Below are 16328 nucleotides of genomic sequence, written 5' to 3'. Positions count from 1 at the left end.
CAAAATTTAGGCATGAAATTTTCCAAGAAAAATTTCGAAGAACGTAATCTCGAAGAATTTTACATCTTGTTACAAGAATTTCGTGTTGACACTATTACCTGCAAAACTTCATTATCGTTTTCTAGTAATAAATTTTGTGACGTCAACTGTCATATATGACGTCTTCAAAAATAACAGTCTTTTATCTTGTCATACGTGACGTTAATGATCATTATTTTAAATTAAGGATTTGAGTTGATAATCCAATGAATAAATGTGACTCGGGATTTTAATATTCATTTATTTCAAATATAAGATAAACTAATTCTAAGAAAAATATTTTTTTGTTTTTATATGGATTGAGTTTTTATTTTGAATCTATTTGGATTGAATGGAATATTTGTACTCGATGTGACGAAGAAAAAATTTCTTTTAACTCTTCCAACGATAAGTTTAAATTTTCTATATCGTGAGGGCTCATTCTTTTTGGAGGAGGGTGATGGAGAACAACGCGTGGATAAGATGGCCCCGGGAGTGACTAAACATTGTTCTCTATTGATCTCTCAACTAAAAGTATAGCAGAGAAATGGAGATGAGGCCTGGATCGAGGATTGGATCGGAGAGTTACTTCCTCTGGATTTTTTCTCTTCTCTCTTCTGCCGAATTCTCTTGAATTTCCTCGATTTGTTGAGAACTGTTTTCCTTTCTAGAATCCAAATTCACTGTTGTTAACTGTTATTTGGCGTTTCGATGATCTAAAGGCCTTCGGAAATACTCAACACAACCATAATGTAATCATAACCTTATCTCCATCCTCTCCTCTTTATATAATGATGTAAACCAAAGAAAACAAGCAAGAAAACAATATAATTATGATTACGTGACATTGGTCGAGGAAGAAAGTACCTGTATCTCTGACATTTGATCGTTTGTTATCAGTAATTAAAACAAATGTCCTCGACAATGATATTTGTAAACACCGAGTGATTGCGTTTGTTATCTGATATTTAAAAGTAATATTCTGTGATCTTTCGGAGAGAGAAATTAACCGTTTTGGCCATATGATAACGTGATTCCACAATATGTTCTCTTAGAATGATGTTAATCAGTGAATTTTTAAGAAACTTATTATAATTTTACTTTGCTTATAAAATAATTTTGATATATATTTTAAAAAATTATTTTAAGAAAACGCTGTTATTGGTCATGATTTTCGAGATTGGGGTGGGAGATGATGAGGATGGCCCATCCTCACCGCTCCCCACAATATACATTATTACAGTGCACTTATACACATACACAATGATGTTTATATGTTTTTGGAATGGGGTCACCCCCTAAAACATCATTAAAATGCATTGCTATCAGGATTAGGTGTCCTCAAAGTTTCAGACTTCTGTCTTTGTTAGAAGTGGATTCAATTTGAGTTGCAAGATTTGAGGACATGAATACAAAGCAAATTAAATAAAAGCGTTTAATAATTAATAAAAATTAATTAATTCATTATTTTTCGATAAATTTACTGTCTCATATACGACACTTCTACACTAGGTTGAAGTTTGAATATCACATATATGTGACAGTACTGTTAAAACAATTAAAGATTGAAATTTCTCAACTTTGCATAATGTAATGAATAAATTTATTATGCGTATTCAATGCCCCTTATTTGACAATTATGCTAAGTGTTTTAGTGACACGTAACGCAATAAAGACAAAGATAGGAGAGAAGAGATTTCTAATTTGGGTATGTTCTATCTTTGTCAATGTCCTTACCATGGGCGTCGTAAGAAAATATTCCAGGGGCCAAAGAATGGAGGCAAATAATTACATCGATAAATTTTTATTTATTTATTTATTTATTTGAGTTTTTCCACAAATAGATTATAGAATACAGTAGTGCATCAACACAAAAGGGCCAGCAAACCATTCCAAGGTGTAAGGTTACATACATCAATCACTTCTATGATTAGATTATTTATAATTTGTGGAGTTTTTTACTCGTTTGCCCTTTTCGGCTCCTTATTTCCATGGTCGTATTTTATGTTCTTTGGACATTTATTAAAACGTTGCGAATAGTATTTCCTTTCTAATATATAAAGCAATGAGCAGGCTCTCCCATGATTCTGTATTGTTTGTATTTTTTCCCCTCCTCTCAGAAATGCTAACTGATCTGCATAAAAACTGTATTAAATTGCAAAGTTATTTACGACTAAAACGAATATCAAATAAATTATTTTAAAAATGGTAATGTCAGTTATTATATTTGAATCATAAAAGTAATTTACAGCATCTATGAATCTCTAAAGTGCTCACGTGAATAAACGACTCTTCTAATTCTTTCGTTCAGAGGTTACATTTAATAGAAATTAACGTAAAAAATTATTAATGTAAAATAAAAATAATTTTATTATTTTAAAATAGTTTTATATTCCATTTAACAAAACCTAATTGTTCGTAAGAAAAAAAGTATGTGTGACGCGACTGGATGTCGACTATTTTATTTTATTTTATAAATTGAATTACAAAAGTGCTTCAATGGTATTTAGCAAAATTTTCTTTGAAATATTTTAAATACTTTTTGAAATGTTTGCCTTAATTTGAATTCTGAATTTCAGGAATGAAATTAAAAGAAGAAATTCTGAAATTTTTTCTTCTAAAATTGTTTATTATTTATATAAAAATCGTACATAATTATTTATAATTGGTGAAATATTTCATTTTTAAAATATTTTAGAAATTTCTCAAAATAAATTTTAGTCACTAAACAATTCTTAATACTTAATATATAAAACGTGACCGACAGAACACTTTATAAATTAAATCTATTTATATTAATACACAGTCTACGTATATATTGATATATATATATATAGGCCTATATATTAATAGTTTAATTTAACAATAATTTAAAAATATATATACTGTAGTACTGTACATATATTTAACGGAAGTTAAAGAACATTAAGATCAATACAATTTAAATATTATTTGTTAAAATTTATATTACTTTATTGAATCCAATTTTATAAATAAAATACCAACCTGCAAAAATATTTGTATTACAGTACTAAATTTTTTCCGAAAATAATTATATTAATTTACAAGAGTCATCTCATTAAAATTAATCGAAGGGTCTATAAATGTGACGATTAACAGTATAAATATTTGGTGTTATTATTATAAATCGAACAAAATAAAAGAAAATGTATTATTTATACTAATTTAATGTCTTAAAACGACTTATTGATTTATAAAGTTACAATAACAATCCTTTGTTATTTCAGGTTGACGAGGAAAGTGTAAATACGATGTCAAATAACCCACACTCCATAGAAAAGGAAATACTCCCACATTTGCTACCGTCTGAAAGGCTATACAGCTGCACTAATTCCAGAAATAGATCGTGGAAAGGTCATCTCCCATCACCCATAAGACAATACTTTCTTAGCCATTTTGAATTATTAACCTTTTCAAATATTTTATATCATTAAATCAGGAAAAAAACGCGAGTCGCTCGTTTCAGATTAATAACGAATTCGTTAGGAGAGAACTTAATGCGGTTTATGCTAATTGATAAATGGACAGACATATTTTATTTTATTCGGGAAATCGGCAGGAAAGCTTTAAATACGAATGAAGCTCGTCGTAACGAAATTCTTGTTTATTACTATCGAATGAAAATGCCCGAAACATATCGATTTGTTTATTTTCTCGAAGTAAAAACGATAGCGCATTGTTAGATATTTAAGCGATGCAAACCATTAAATATAATGCAACCATTGTTTACATTTTGCACAGCTTCCGAGAGCAGGAGGCACTCTTCATCCCGTTCGAAACTCTTCCATTATAAATAACCTTATTTTTAATCCTTCTACCTTTAATTACCGCCGCAACAGTAAAATATTGATTAAATTATAAACGAATAAAATCGGCAAATTCTAACCTTTCAAAATAATAAAATAGTCTATTGTCTAATATATTATTACGTCATCTGTTTCGTTGGTGATAAAATTTAGAAGACCCGTAATTTCGTCGGTAGAAAACCCGAATTTTTGTGGAAAAACCCAGTGTTTTGGCTGCAGAAAATTGGTCTGTCGCCTAAGCAGACAGGGTTACGAGGCAAATTCTATCGATCCATTTCGTGTCCTTGGTAGCAAATTCTACTGTTCATGCACGCAAACTAATCCGAATCTCTCTTTATTATTTTTATTTTTTCTCCTTTACCTTTTCGTTTTTTAAAAAAGTATATCACATTACTAAATTTAGCTATACGTTGCTTTCCTCTTAATTAAGCAATTTACAATTATATTTTTAGCTGCATTTATTGTTTTTCTTAAACATTATTAATTTAAGCAAAAAAATTAAACGTATATTTAAATTATACATATTAAATTAATTATTAATTCAAAAATAAGAAGTAAAAATTATAAAAATTCTACTCTAATAATTATTCGGTTAAAATTTTAAATTCCAGGAGGCGCTAAATAATTTTTTTTTTTTTTTTTTTTTTTGAACATGAATAAATTTATATATCAATTAAAGCAGGAAAATTAAAGTTTAAAAAATAAATAATAAAATTGTTTTAAAAAGAACAGAAATAACGATTAGTGAATTTTCTCAGAGGAAAAAAGCAAGGAGCGACTTATTGCCGACCAATCACGATTCAGAAGCGTGTCTGACTTGGGCGCGTGCCAAAGAAGCTGCGTCACTAACTTGGCAAGCGTCCAGATTCGTGCTTTGTTTGGGTGGCCGATGTTTGTCTGTCAGCTTTTCTTTCGATTTTCTATATTATGATGTTTGCAAAGTGCGCAAAACTTAAGCGCTTTATTCAATTTTTTTTTCCTTTGTAAATTTAATTAACCACTATATTTTGTAACTAAATTAACGTTAATTTATTTCTCTTTACGCTCGAATTGAGGAATATAAACCTGCTGTACTTCATTAACATTATAATTTAAGCAAATTAAAAATGATTAAATTGGATTTTGTTGTTCTAAAATAAGAATTAATTAATAGAAACGCTGGTGTTTTAAGATTCTCTGCAACGATGATATCCCGAATTAGAAAAGACGGAATAACTCCGAGAATCGATATTTAAGAGGTCTCTGCACCAATGAACTCATTTAAATATATTAAATTCTAGAGAAAGTTCATCCACTTTCACTATCATTTTCGTAACGTTTACTTGTTAAGGTTAATTATACGCGCACCTATATTTTAAAAGATACTTAATTACGCGATTTAATAAGTGAAATAATCTTCTTTGAAATACGTTTTAAAATAATTTGCAAGTAATAAAATGAAATAAAAATTACAAGAAAGAATTATTAAAAATATAAAACATATTTTAAGAAATATCTGAGCTGCCATCTGGTGAACGAAACAATAGACATTCAATTTATTAAAATTTTAAATACGTCGATATTAATTCGTTTTAAATTTATAATTAATTTCTCTTTAATTAAATAATAAGTTAATTCTTATGAAGTATGATTTTATAATTTAATGACTCGAAAATTATTAAGTTGTTTACCGTTCGATGTAAATATTGAATTATCGAAGACGACGTTTTTTTGTTTGTTTAAAGTGGAACCTCCGATAATGGCAACCTCTAAACAGCAGCCATCTCGGAACAACGATCAGTGGTCGTTGTTTACAGGTTTGATAATGAGTAAATTGATTCAAATCAATGGCAAATATAAAAGATAAAATGACGAGATAATTAGCTCATTTTCTTAATTTGATTCATCTTAATTGCAAATGATACTGAATTATGGTATCCATTAAATATTCTCAATATACAGTGACATGTCGTCATTTCATACGTATTGTTACTGTATATTTATTACATACTTTGATTATCGAGCCTCTATATCTGAGAATGAATAATTTAATTATGTTACATCGATGGATTTAGGCATACTGTAGACAAAGCCTTAGCTCTTAGTCTTTAGGGCCTCGCGTTTTTAAGTGTTGCAGACACGCAAAAATATGCCCGTATTCGATCTTGTTCCAGAACCTAAAATCCAGTATGAACGAGTAATTATTGTGACAACATCACAATGCCGGGCTGCAATTTTTAATCATATTTTCTTAATTTATTCAATTTAAAATATATGCTTTTCACCTCAAATTAGTAGTGGCTTGCCCCTGTACATCATACTTTTCCTGTTAACAATATGGTCGTGCCGGTCATCTATCTAACTCCATTATGGAAAAATTTTTGAATTGAAATCACTTGATTTTCCTTTCACATCGGAAGTTCGCATATAATTAATCGGAGCCTCTTGCTCTTAAGCTTTCTGTATTTGGTCTCGACTTTCATCTAATTCCGTTTTAGAGATTAAGGAAAGACATACAAACGGATGCCAGTGGGAATTTATAGGTCTGTAATATGAAAATTGCAGCCCAACTAGGATTCTAGACTTTGTAGGATTCTAGATTTCTAGATCAAGTATCGCATGATACGGGCTTTATATTATATAGACATTAAAAAAAATGGAGTCCTGCAAATCCACACTTTCATAAGGCCTTGCATAATCTAAACTTGCTTACCGTCTGTCTGATTCCTTCTATTGTTATTATTTCCTTTGAAATTTATATTTCTTAAGTATAAAGTTATATGTAAAACTCTTCAAATTAATTTAGTTTATAACTATTATAAGAGAAATTCTAAAAAAATTTAAACTTCTGAATTTTCTTGGAACTTGTTTTTATTATCTAGTTTGTGTTCAACTGTAAGTATTGTTCCATAAATTAAAAAAGTGCAGTATTTTATGAAATGCTATTTTTATTTATCTCATTTTTCCATTGAATGATATAATAAAATACAACTTTAATTAAAAACTAACTTTTGAAAGTTTAAATATTTTTAAAATTGCAATTGTATTTATTTACCTGCATATAGTGTTACTAAATTTGTCCATTTTTATCAAAAAGTATATTAAAGTATATAAAACTAAATTTAAAAGCTAATTTATTACAGCAAATGTCATTCTCTTAATCAGTGCATTGTTGACAACAAAGATACATTATATTAAATGTTACTTTAATTGTGTTGCATATACAATAGGTCTATGTTAAAATATTGATTTAGTGACATGCCAAAAAATATATTTGGCTTAAGTCCAGAATCAATCACCTATTCTTGCACATTTACACTTTCTGTTGCTTGTTTTTTTCCCTTTATTAATGTTCAATTATTGAATGATTTAACCTTCTAAATCATAAAAATGCACACTCGCATTAAATAAAAGCCATCAAGAAAATTAATTCATAGTATTTATATACATTTTAAAAATTAATGAATTATTTTTTAAACTCAAAAACAAAAGCTTCTACAGAAAATTAATTTTTATTTCATTTTAAAATCTATTTATTTTATTAAAAGTCATTTATTCTTCTCCAGAGTGTATTTTGATATCCTAATATAAAAATAGAAGAAAATAAAAATTAATTTTGTTAATTCAAAACCAGACTGATTTATAATATTCTTTACAAACTTTTCAATGCAATTTAATTCTTTAGAAATAAAATAGAATGTAACTAAATATATCTTTCATTACCTAAATAATAGCCTTTGATTATTTTTAAATTATTTACATAAATTAAAAGTCAGATTTTTCTCAACTTATTTTTATAATTTATAAAAAATATGTATATTTTGTTATGACTGAAAAACATTTTTGTTGTTTTTAAAAATTTAATTTAAATTTAATACTTTCTAATTATTTTTGTTTTTTTATTTCAGTAGTTTTTGCAATATTTACTGTTACATTTGTTATTCTTTCAAAGGAATTGTAGGTGTTGACAGTTTATAGCTTCTCTCTTTTCACTGTGATTTTAGAGAAAATAGATAAAAAAAAAAAAAGAAGCCTATCTCATAATGAATTAAGTTGACTAGTAGAAAAATGATATTAAGTGGTTCTGTTATTTTCCCTTAGGACAAAATACCAATCGTCAAGGTAAAAGTAAATCTTTTCTGATTTAGAAAATGTAATGTAAACATAAACAATCACAGTTTTTATAAATTAAAATATTATTAAAAAATTTATAATTATAATTTTATTAATATGTAATTATTAATAAAATTAAAAACATTTCGTAGAATAAAAAGGATCTATTCTTTATATTAATTTCTATGTATTTTCTATGTTTATTTTTGGAAATTTTAAACTGTTTTTTTTTTCATAGTTTCATGCAAAAATTTATCAATTTTTCTTTAAATAAAATTAAATATTTAATTTATAAGGTATAAAATAAAAATATTATTTTTAAGTAAAGAATTTGATTATATTTGTAGTAGAAATTCATTCCTTATATTTGTGAAGTGTAAATTTAAAAAAGTGTGAATTAAAAAATCGAATTTTTTTTTACGTAATGAATATTTACACCCGTGTTCTATTCATCGCATTTGTTACATTTTGTATTCTAACATTTTATTTTATTCTAATATTTGCATTTTTTTTTTTTTAAGTCGGTTATGTTAATGTTTCGCGTGACCCAAGCATTTAAATTTACTTTTAACTTAAGTATCGGCCGTACTTATTTAAAATAAGCAAATATTTACAGAAGTGAATCGGGATAATTTCTGCTTGTTACTTCTCAATATTTCAAAATTATTTATTATTACCAGTATTTAATTTTGCAATAGAAATTTTGGAAGTTGTCGGGGTAACTAAAATTTATGTTAAGGGAAATAGTAAATGTAAGACTGGCAAACCAATCAATCGATTAAACACATTACACTCGATGACAAAAAGAAGTTATGCCAGTTAATGCCACCAGAGTGCCCTAAAATCGCCACACGGTATTTTATAAATAGGCCCACTAGTGGCCAAGCGGTTCCGTTCCCTGAACACTGGGTTCGCGCCTCGATGGCCACGTGGAGTTTTCCGGCTTTCTCCATGTCTGTAACGCCTGGATAGGGACCAGTTACCCTTAAGACCTCCCGGAAGGCATCATTCCCCGCGTAATGACCATCATAAACGCATACAACTACTATTACATGACAATTACATCACACTTTATCACGAGGTGATATAGTCTAGAAGCTCAAGCCCATTTAGCTACTACAAGACAAGACGTTATAAATAGGCTGCAGAAGTTGGCCATGTTCAGAATTTTCGGTATATCCGTCATTAGGAAGTTTTCGAATGGCATCCCTCTTTTCGAAGACCTCCGAACTTTGAAGGAGTTCGGCTTCTGGCTCGCCACCGTGGGAAATCCCGCGTTGCCTTTTGGGGTAAGGCTGCAAAGGACGATTTTTCCGGAAAGATAATGCTAGGGTTTCCTGGAAATATCTCGTTGCCGCACTTATTTGGCCCGCCTGGTCTCCAGATTTGTCATCTAGCAAGCATTTGTGAATGGAGAACGGCTTTGGCCATCTTCGAGTATGGCAGTCGCAATATCCGTGCATATCATCGGGATGATATTCTATGTCTGTAAGACTTCGTGCCGATCGTATTGCCCAGTATACCGGGCAGGTTGTACCCTACGAGGTGCTAAAGGTACCTTTAAATTGTACCGTTGTATACCTACGATAGTGTAATCTCTTACTATTCATCGCCATTGACTTCGCAGCGAATTCATTCACGTTTTTACTTTTTAGTGTAAAAATTAGGTGCAGTTGGTGCAAGAAAATGAAGGAAAAATAAATTATTAACAATTTGACAAATTAATTATGTTTATTTTCTTAATCAAAGCGCTTATACACTTTCTTAATACCCTGTGTATATAAAATACCTGTGTATAAAAAATTTCCTTACCACATATATAAACTAATAGTAGCTTTCCCAATTTTTCCTTCAGATACTTTAAAATAAAGTAAATATAGATATAAATATATCAAATTTCTTCGATTAATTTTAATTCTTTGCAATTTTTTAAATTGCAAAACAAATAAAGCAATTGTAATAATTACGAATTCAAATCCATTAATCTTTTATTCTTAATTTAATATTGTTATAAATGTAAACTAAACAGATTCGTTAATTTGGATAAATTTATCAAAAATAATAGAAACTGTATTAAATTTATTATCTTCAAATTAACAAATGAAATTAATTATTTTAAGTATTAAATTTATTTAATTTCTGTAACAAGCAACAATTAATTTGTAAGTTATACATTTATTCGGTTATTAATCTTGAAATAAATAAATAATTAGTGACGTAATTGTGTTTAGAGAATAAAACATATTTCATAACATCTTTTAAATGGATAATATTGAGAGAAGTCCGAACCTGGTGGCCGACGACTCTCTGGGGGTCAAACGCATTATCTGGGAAATCGATAAATTATTAGAGATCCTTTTGGGTTCTGTGGTTTAGTTTGATGGGATAAGGCAACGCCGCACTTGGGCGATTTGCCAAGGGGAATGCCATCCGGGAGGACTTTCTATGGGAAACGGGACCTAGGTGAAGAAAACCCGAGAAACTCCACGTGGCCAGGTTTTCTTGTGGGGCACGGGTTCGTGCCCGAACAACGGGCCAACATTTGGTAATTTAATCCACTCAGCCGCTGGTAGACGAGACTAGGTTGACTAATTTATTTCTATTATACAATAAGAATTTCAAAATACAATAAGAATAATAATATTAATACAAAAAATAATCAATATATCTTTAAATTTTAGTAAAATAAAACACAAATTAAAAAAAAAACTATTATAAATTCCTATTTCATCTTATTTTCATTCTCATAGAAGGAGATCAGAGAATTAAATCAAATTTTGTAAAGGGGCGGTAATTATACAGTATCAGTGCACAATGAAAAAATATTCTTATATTTTTATTTATTCAATGTGGTACGAACTGGCAAAATTGGATAGATATTATCGTTTATCATTACACTAATTTATTTCGTTTCTTTATTTACTATGTCTTGTAATTGTATAGCCGAAAGACAGGATCTGAAAATGGTTTCGAACCAGCATCCTCTTATCATTTAATCTCAGTTAACGACTCTGTTCTACAATTAACAAAACGATCCCCAACAGCAAAACACTTTCCTTTGTTTTATTGTCTAGACAGTTAGCACCAACTTATAAAATAAAATATGTTTTATTAAAGTTAATTAATTATGTATTAAAACACAAATAAGCTTTATTTTCGCCCTTAAAACTTTAGCAGAAACATTTAATAAAAATTAACGAGACGAAGAATTTTTACTTTATCTTATTCTATAAATTAAGATGATAAAATATTAAGAACGTGCAATGTGATATTTTATTTAATTAGATAATTTATTAAACTTAATATTAAATTTATATTATTATAATATTTATTAATATTTAAAACATTTTAGTAATTAAAGTTTAACTTTAATTAAATAGCATTTTTATAAAACTGATATTTAATGATAATTAAATTTGAATTACTAAGTTATACTTTTAAATTTATTTTAATAATTTAAATTTATAATTAAATTACACTAAATTGAAATGTAAAACTTAGGATTTTTTAAATATATTTGGGTAAATATTAAGTGTAAAATATTACCGTAATTCATGAATTTATAAAATAAACGAAATAGTAAATACATAATAACAATAAAAATATTTTCTTTTTGTTTGACGTTTGCATTAATAAAATGTAAAACAAATACAATATAATTACTGTACTGTAATTTACGTTTGTTTATTAGTTGGCATTATCGTAACCAAATCATAATAGAGGACATCCAAAGAAAGTTTGAATTAAAAAATAGGCCTAATATAAATATTTAATATTTACAAGTTTTATTTTTATAATGAAACAAAAGAAAATATAGAAATATATGAAGATAAAGAGCAAGATCGGAGATATATATATATAAATCCTCCAGAACAGAACATTTCTTTCAAAAAGAGGACGCATGTGACCCATATTGGGCTTTACTTGACATAATTCCTACCTATCCTACTGATTGTAATGAGTTCATAAATTCTAATATAGTATATCTAGGCTACGTGAGAAAACCTAGCAAAGAGTTGCATAACTTTCCTGGTTAAAAAATTTAAATAATGCGTATAGCGCCATCTGTTACTATATTTTATTTTAAAAACTTTCTATATTATTAATTATTATAAAATAGCAAAATATTTAATTTTGAGGATAGAGACTAGTTTGATAAAAATATGTAAATGCTAATAACGAGTAAAATCGTCATTAAGTCCGTTCCACTGGAGATACTACACGTGATTCCTTTCTCTATCTTCCCAACTCCTCGACCTTTAACCACCAAAATTTAATAGCATCAAGCCCCCTAATACATAAACCTCTCTGCCAAATTTCAGCAATTTTCGACAAAAGGCACACGAGTTATTAAGCTTCAAAGTGAGTGAACAAAATCATTTTTGACTTAACTTCTGATAAAAAAATCTATTGAAAAAAAGAAAAAAATAGTTTAATTTTAAAATTATTATATTTAGTAATTGAATTATTACGTTGCAAAATTTTTGTTCAGTGTTACTAAAATTACCTTCGCATACTTTCGTAATAGGGTGTATAGGTTATCTACATGCTAGTATCTTACTAATAAATACGGGGTGACTCAAAATCCATGTAACCATGTGTTCGGAGCATTTGTAAGAGCCGCCGCAAACTAGCACTTTGCGAGAGCAAAATGCTAGCAAACGTGCCCTAGCACAACCGATGACGTCAAAGGCTCCGCCCCTCTCTTCTTGCTCATGTGGTTTTTCCTTTGCTAGAGCAGCGATACGAGAGTACTCTCGCTGTTCACAGAATTCAACAACGAGAGCATTACGCTAGCAAGAGAGAGCAGCGGAAAATGGATGACTACATAAACATGCCACACGTCGAAAAAGAAATAATAGAATTTTATCGATGTACGTAAATTACATGATTAATACATTCAGTATTGAAAAGAAAATGGTATAAACGTTGTATATTAAAATAGTTATTAATAAATAGGCTTAAGCCTAGTTAGGCTTAACTAATAGGCATATTTTTCCCATTCTGTTTCAAAGTTCGGAACAAAAACTGACAGATAGGTTCCGTTATAATAACTGAAGGAACGAAAACTGACAAGTATAGGTTATAATAAAATCTTTGTTCTATAGCCAATCCACATCTGGATTCCACGTCATGTGGACTAGTTACGCGAGCAAACGTTGTGTAGTTTGCGGCTGCTTCGTGCTCGAGTAGCTTACCTAGCAAAAATGGCCCATAGCATCATGGGAAAAAGGCGGGGCTTAGGAGCGCGACCGAGAGTACGCTAGCTCTTACTTCCTGTAGTTTGCGGCGGCTCTAATAATGAATGGTAAACAGTAGGAATAACAGTACAAGCTTTTTATTTTATAAAATTAGTAGAAATAGAAGTATATAATATATGATTATATATTATGTACTGTACTTCCAGCTACTGTAAATGAAATATCAGAATTTGAACTATTTTCGCGTTTTATCTGATCAGAACTTACATAATTTCTTGAAAAATCTTGATACTTTAATTACAGATTTTTTCTAGAAAAAAAGCTGCAAGTTCTTCAAAACAGCTTTAGCAAAAGCTTGATTTCCTCATTCGCGAGAATTTGGTGCAACTCTCGGTCCCTGGCAGTACAACATTGTTCTGAAACATTGTTAAAGTTTATCGTAAGTCTAAACGGATATGTCGGACTCCAATTTCTGTAGATCTCTGGTCAGAATTTCTAAAGGAGTTTGGCTTGTACACGCAGCGATATTTCTTTATCCATTGACTATATTTTTGAAAGTGAATGTTTAATGACAATTTCACGTGAAATAAACTCAATTTAGCGTTATCTCAAATTAGAGGTAATTGGGCATCAGACTACGACAACATAATCTCGGAATTTTTAAAATATTTGCACTAAATTCGAGTTATTTATGCGATTTTATTTAATATTTCTTACAGATTCAATACTAAGAAAATAGAATCGTATTAAATATACTGTACCGGTAATACGACTTACAAAAATTGTACCCGTGAATGGTATCTAATAATTATAGACCCATTGCATTACTGACAAACTATAAGAAGGTATTTTGTCATAGACATTTGTCATATTGTTGGTATCTCGGCAATTGCCGAGATATCAACAAATTGGATACAAGTTCCATCACTCTTATGAGCTCTGTCATTTGGCTTAGGCCCTATGAAAGAGATTTCAAAGGTGCAAGTAGATTCTTTTTGTGTTTACGATTCAGAAAATGCTACCAGGGAGTCGTTTGTACACCTAGAGTAAGTGGTTTCTGCTCCATAACCTAACAGAATTTGTCGATCTTTATAAAAACTTGGGACTAACTTTTCCTCCGACTTTCATTATAAAGAAATGATGTCTCGAGCTATCCGAGTGAATAGAAATCTGGCTTTCCTTTTTTCAAAGTTAAAAACGAATAATTTAGAAATAGTTTTTCGATTATTTCAGTCCATCCCATTAAATACAGGCTTTTATACGTCTCCCGTTAGGGCTATCATTTATTTGGATAAATTGGAGAAAATTCAAATTCAATTTTTGGAAAGTCTTCGATTCCGGGCTACGTAATTCGACTTCATTTAAAAATTACTATCGGATTATGTAGGAAATTCTTTAGACTAAAGTACGAATTGCTTTATAAATCTATACTAATTCTAAAAGCTGAATACAATTAGCTTTCTGTATCTGGTCTCGACTTTCATCTATCTAATTCCGTTCTCGATATTAAGAAAGGACGGATAAACAGACACACAGATGGACGATAGTGGGAATTTATAGGTCTACAATTTTTTTTAAATTGCAGCCCATAAACGCCTATTTATTATCTAACGTGGATCACCTTAATGTATTTTGGCCTGGGGTAAATGGAGATATGCTATAGTTTGCAACACCATCGAGATAAAATAGGTATAAATGGTATAATTCAAAAAATGCCCATTATTTATTTTACCTTATGTAGCATTATTAAGCAGTTTTCTTAATACTTCAGGTAAGACTAAATAAGTTCTGAATATCTTATAAAAATCAAATAGTTAAATTATATCCAACTGTTACGTTCTTTTGTAATTTATTAAATTTTGTATTGTTTATTGCGCGTGTTCCTTCCATGTCAATAAAGAATCGATTATTACGTATGTTCAGAAATACTATAGAGTAATTTTAAATTATTATTATTAAACTTATTTTAATTAAATCTTAATCAAATTTTATATAAGGGCGTGCAGTGTTTTTACTGTCGCATAAAATGCATTTTTATATAAACTTCTCTGTCTTTTTGGTTAGAGAATTTACTTTTAATGAATGAAATATCCGCTAAAATATTAAATTGTTATTTTTTTAACGTCGTTAGTTAATTCTAACGTGCTTTTAGGACAACTCTCGAGAGAAACAAGTGAATTTGTAATTTTCGTATTGTACACACGTCAGCCTGTCTTCCCAACAAAAGGTTTTGTTTCTTTTTTTTAATATGATGTGCGTGATTATATTTTTATATTCAAAGTCTAGGTTACTTCCTATTTGAAATATTAAATATTTTATATAAAATATATTAATATATAGGTCGATAGTTATATAAATAATGTTTTTGTATATATTTTCACATTATATAAACACGATTACTCACATATATCTCTCCACAGTTTCTTAAACTTACGAATATTTTATAATGTATAAATTTATTTACTTCATAAAAATAACAGTAAAGTATTAAAAAAAATAAAAGAATTAAAAATTATAAGTCAAGTATAATTTATTAATTTAAATTATTTTTTACAATTATTTTACAATTTTTTTATAAGTTTACTTATACAATCTTAAATTTATATTTAAGATTATATAAGTAAATATTTATCTATTTTTTAAAATTAAATATCTTACTTATTATTATTAAAATATATTTGTCAGCTTTAATAATAAATATAGTCACCGAAAATACCGAAAAAATAATTATTTCATCGGAAAACTGCAATTTTTTCAATAAAAAAATTGTTTAAATAATAAAAATTTCGATATTTGAACAACCAAATCGGTGATAATTTCTTTATTTGTTCGTTAAATAAAATAAAATAAGTAAATTCGTATTTTTTTAAATATGTTTTTTTTTCTTTAATAATAAGCAATGACGACTGACAAACTCGATCCGTGTTTTTCAATAAAAGTAATCAATAATTCATTACATATCAGCATCAAATTTCTTTCCATTTTATTACTTTTTTCTTACGCATACTTCATTTAAACAATTCAAAGTCATTACACGAAAGAGGAGGGAAAACAAAATTTAGAATCTAATTTTATACTGCAACAAATAAAAGACTTCAGAAAAAATTCTATTTTTATTTTATTTATTTATTTTTTTTATTGGTTTCGAGATATAAATTTAAAATTTAATAAATTTTTTGGTAAGTTTAGT

The 16328-nt window shown here is 28.5% G+C and overlaps 1 protein-coding gene across 2 annotated transcripts in view; it reads right to left on the bottom strand.

Moving 5' to 3' along the window:
• LOC136971547 (sodium-dependent proline transporter-like) overlaps window positions 1-16328 on the bottom strand; it is a 168667-nt gene that overhangs the window by 121135 nt on the left and 31204 nt on the right. The window lies entirely within an intron of this gene.

The sequence above is a fragment of the Centruroides vittatus genome, unplaced genomic scaffold, assembly GCF_030686945.1.
Source record: "Centruroides vittatus isolate TY-2023 unplaced genomic scaffold, ASM3068694v2 contig_10, whole genome shotgun sequence".
NCBI lineage: Eukaryota > Metazoa > Arthropoda > Arachnida > Scorpiones > Buthidae > Centruroides > Centruroides vittatus.
The sequence above is the reverse complement of the archived record's forward strand: the minus strand, read 5'-3'. Positions and strand labels throughout refer to the sequence as shown.